This window comes from Montipora foliosa, chromosome 6 (genome assembly GCF_036669935.1).
Source record: "Montipora foliosa isolate CH-2021 chromosome 6, ASM3666993v2, whole genome shotgun sequence".
Lineage (NCBI taxonomy): Eukaryota > Metazoa > Cnidaria > Anthozoa > Scleractinia > Acroporidae > Montipora > Montipora foliosa.
Genome location: NC_090874.1, coordinates 55,235,383 through 55,240,382, shown reverse-complemented (window position 1 = coordinate 55,240,382; position 5,000 = coordinate 55,235,383). Strand labels below are relative to the sequence as shown.

The following is a 5,000-nucleotide window of genomic DNA, read 5'->3' as shown; positions in this document are numbered from 1 at the left end:
CCCGCGATTGAGACTCCCGCAGGAGCCTGATTACCAATCACAAAAACTAACTTGACGTCATAGCGTCACCGAACCGGAACTGAAGTTAGTATAAAAATAGATCAGTCGGTAAAAATGCCGTGAAATAGGTTTAGAATGGGAGTTGTTTGCTTCTAGTCTCGGGCGACTGAGTCACCTATTTTCTCTGTCTCCCGAGCGCCATTGATTGACAAGCTCTATTCGATCCTTCATCAGTGGGAGTTGCCATTCCACTTCCACTTTTTCGAAATGACTTTTCCAGGAATTCCATTTTTTAGTCCGGTATATGAAAGTCCGACTCGTAAGCAACGGAAAATAAAATGGAAAAACAAAAAGAAAAACGAAACAATACATATATATCTATTACACATGAGAATTTTATTCCATAAAACAAATTTGTACAAATCTATACCCTTTATTTTCACACGTGAAAAAAGTCTATACAGCCAATCAGAACGGCGTACAGCTTCTTCACATGTGGAAGTATAACCAATCAAAGAAAGCGTAAAAGCCTTTCTAAGCCAATCACTCGTTCATCTCGTGCATCTCATGCAAATCGTACCTTGTTATTGAATTAAATTAAATTTGTATTTGGTTCTATTGTTAGTGAGTTTTTACTGGGTTACCAGTATGGCAAGCCCAGTCGGAAAATGGGTAATATTTCTCCGTTTTATTTTTTTCCGTGTCGGTAAAAGTCTTGCCTATCCCTCCAGACTGTCTTTGTGCATAGAGTCTTCTGTGCGTATTTTGTTAGGTTTGAGGGGGCTGGGGTAATGCGTAGATTTCTCTGGTGCACTCAGGAGAACATTTAATTAACCTGCAATGGCGTCGAAAATCATTGTAACGCGAATGGCGTTTTAGCCCATCTTTAAACAAAATATACCCTTATGGAGCTCAAGAATGGAACGTCAATTGGATAAACAAGACAGACGGCGAAAAATAGTATCTGGAATCTTAGAAGCGACGAGTAATGGACTTCGACAAATCTTTCGCCCGCCGAGCCGTATTTCTAATATTTTGCCAGGTGTGGTATTATGTACAATACTGAAACCAAATGGAAAATTCTCTGGTAAGTTATGTTGTCCTGGCTATTTGTATTTATTACAGTCTCCTTGTAAGAACTGGAAATTTTACTAATTCTTGTTAACCTTCAATGGCGTCGAAAGTCATTGTAGCGCGAATGGCGTTTAAGTGGATCAGAAATTTATTTAATCGCATATGCTTTGTGACACGGATTGTGTGTCTTGTTTGCACGCACGAAATTGAAATAGGAAGGGTTCAGGAAAAAAACAATTGTGACGCTGATGAATAATAAAGTAGCTGCTATTTCCAAAACGATGGAATTACCTGGTGATAAATAACCTCGTCTTGGAGAGTAAAGTGTTGACTTTGCAGAAACACTGGTTAACCTCAAGAGTTGGGCGATTGTGATCTTTGTGTTGAATTCGCACATTTGTTCTCAAACTTTATAACACTTGAAAGAAAAAAGAAAACTAACAAAAACAAAAACTTGTATCTTGCCATCATTTGACACAAATGCTTCACTGTTTCGCGAGAAAACACGCCGTGGTAACTTGATCACGACGCTAACTGAATTTGATGTCACTTTCGATTTTGCGATGTATTTGTGCAGCGAAAAGTACAATAACAAAATTGAACGTAGCAAAAATCTCCCAAAATGTTTTTTCGCTGATGGTAACTTTTTATATTCGTGGTTTAAAATTAATGTTGTTTTCATGTTGTAAATTTTGTTGCGGATGGCAAAATATTTTATTTTCGATCGACCGTCCTGAAAACTTCCTTCTGCTCTTCCTAAAAACTGTGTATCAATATTTATTTACTATTGGATCAATATTTGATTTACATAAAGCAAGCCAACAAAATCTGTACCTTAATTAGTTTGCATTTTTGAGCGTTAAAATAGAATTTTCGGTTCTATGCTTCTGTTACAAAGTGGTATATTTTTTAGGTCACCCATCCCCGCCGGACAGGTCTTAACTTCAGTCAACATTTGTATTATAAAGCTGTCGGACGCTCAGAGTGCACGCTTTAACTTGAGGTGTAAGGAAGTTTTGAGGGTACTTGAAAATGATCAGCATGTCAGCCTAGAAGCCAATGTTTTTCGATCCCCTTTTCTTTTCTTCAATCTTTCTGGGTTTAGTACTTTGCTAGTAACTACATGTCTTCTCAGGGGGCTATTTACCTAAGACTTCTACCATGGCACTACAATGATATACAATACCAAAACAATGTCGTGTACTATTAGAGCTACATATTACGCAAAGACGACTTGAATCTTCCGGAAGACAGTTGACAATATGGAATAAAGCGCTGTGTTACTGCACTACCACACGTACGCAATGCGTGCCTATTTTTTTTTTTAAATTAACAGGAATTTTTTCTTTCTGACAAATGATTAATAGGCTGGTAGCCAGGTTTTTAACCTCAGAAAAAGATCTGTTTCGTCGTATTAACGTGTGAGTCAAAGGGCCTCTGCTGGCACGACTTGATGACAACTTAAATGGTCTTAATGACCCCCGACTTGAAAAGATTGCCTGGAACGCTGCAGTTCAATTCCATCTAACTCAGTCCCTTCTGTTTTTGAGTAACACGTACCACAGGCAACCCAGTGTAAGCTCATGGAGCGTCTAGTTACTGGGTTGCCAGTATAGCAATCCCAGTCGGAAAATGGGTAATATTTGTTGGTTTTTAATTTTTATTTTTTCCGTGTCATGAAAAGTCTTGCCTGTCACTCCCCTGCTAACTGGTGTCTTTGTGCATAGAGTCTTCTGTGCGTAATTTGTTAGGTTTGAGGGGGCTGGGGTAATGCGTAGATTTCTCCGGTGCACACGGGAGGACATTTAATTATTAATCTGGAATGGCGTGGAAAGTCATTGTAATGCGAATGGCGTTTTAGTGCATCTTTAAACAAAACTGTATACCCTCAAGAATGGAACGTCAATTGGACAAACAACTTAGGCGGTGAAAAGTAAATATTTGGAATCTTTAAAGCGACAGTGTTTACTCAAGTCGCATCTTAGTTGTCTGGCAACTTACATTACCCGGTATTTTGTACTAAACTCTGCAAAGGTAAGAAAAATTTGGAAATGTGACAGTGAAGAATTATTTGAATGAAAGCCTTCCCTTTTTTTGCTTCATTATTTACGGTGAAGGTTCTTTCGAAAAGGGTTTGATGTGAACTGTCAAAAATTTATTTAATTGCATATGCCTTATGACATGGATTGTGCCTCTTGTTTGCACGCTCGAAATTGAAATAGGAAGGGTTTTTGCCACTAATAGCCACTATATTTATTTTAGGAAGTGAAAGATGCCCCCGTCCAGATAAGGACGATAAGAACAACACCGAATAGTGAGTGGGTTCTTTCACGTCCCATACTATTTAATTTCCAACAAGGGTTATGGGACGGGACCTCCGGTTTACAGTCCTTATCCGAGAAGACTTGAAAAGCTAACCATTTGCAGATGTAATTGCAAAGATAGCACATTCTCCTCAGTTACTTTAAGACCCTGAGTGTTGGTCCGGCCGGAGTCGAACTCACGACCTCCCGCATGACAGCCCGATGCTCAACCAACTAAGCCACCGGTGCGCGGTGTACAATAACAAATAACAATAACAAAATTGAACGAAGCAAAAATCCCCCAAAATGTTTGTCGCTGATCGTAACTTTTTATTTTTGCAGTTCGAAATTAATGTTGTTTTCATGTCATAAATTCTATTCCTGATAGTAAAATATTTTAGTCTCGATCGACCGTCCTGAAAACGTCCTTCTGCTCTTCCTAAAAACTGTGTATCAATATTTATTTACTTTTGCGTTTCAATAGAATTTTCGGCCCAATACTTTTGTTATACGAAGTGGTATATTTTTTAGGTCACCCATCCAGATACTAACCCCACCGGACAGGGTAAACTTCAGTGAACTTTGTATTACAAAGCTGTCAGAGCCTCAGACTGCACGCTTAAGTTTGTGGTGAAAGAAGTTGTGCGGGAACTTGAAAATGATCAACATGTCTGCCCAGACGCCGATGTTTGTCGATTCCCTTTTATTTTCTTCAATCTTTCTGGGTTTAGTACTTTGCTAATAACCACATGTCTTCTCAGGGGGCTATTTAACTAAGACTTCTACCATAGCACTACAATATACAATACCAAAAAAATATCGTGTACTGTCAAACCTACATATTACGCAAAGACAACTTGAATCTCCTGGAAGACAAACGCAGCTCGGTTGACAATATGAAATAAAGCGCTGTGTTACTTCAGTACCACACGTAAGCAATGCGTGTCTATTTTTTCTAAAGAGTACAGGAATTTCTTCTTTCTGACAAATGATCAATAGGCCGGTAGCCAGGTTTTTAACCTCAGAAAAGGATTTGTTTCGTCGTATGAACGTGTGAGCCAAAGGGCCTCTGCTGGTGCGACTTCTGGGTGATCCCTTAAATGGCTTTAATAACCCCCGACTTGAGAAAAATTGCCTAGAACGCTGCAGTTTAACTCAGTCCCTTCGTACTACAGTTAACCCAGTGTACGCTCATGGAGCGTCTAGTTTATTTTTTTCCGTGTCGGTAAAAGTCTTGCCTGTCACTCCCCTGCTAAGTGGTATCTGTGCATAGAGCCTTCTGCCCGTATTTTCTTAGGATCGAGAGGGTAATGGGAAGTGCGTAGATTTCTCTGGTGGACACAGTAGAACGATTAACTTAACCGGCAATGGCGTCGAAACGCGAATGGCGTTTTAGTGGATCTATGAACAAAATATACCCTTATGAAGCTCAATAATGGCAAATCTATTGAACACTGAACAAGACAGGCGGTGGAATCTTAAAAGCAACGAGTAATGGACTTCAACAACAATCTGTCGCCCGTCGAACCGAAATCAAAGTGAGCTGCATTTCTAATTTTTTACCAAGTGTGCTGTTATGTAGAACACTGAAACCAAATGGAATATTCTCTGGTAACTTATGGG

At 39.3% G+C, this 5,000-nt stretch overlaps 1 protein-coding gene across 4 annotated transcripts in view; it reads right to left on the bottom strand.

Annotated features, from left to right (window-relative positions):
- The window catches only part of LOC138007789 (uncharacterized), a 23,313-nt gene that overhangs the window by 7,026 nt on the left and 11,287 nt on the right, over positions 1-5,000 (bottom strand). The gene's annotated exons all lie outside the window — the stretch shown is intronic.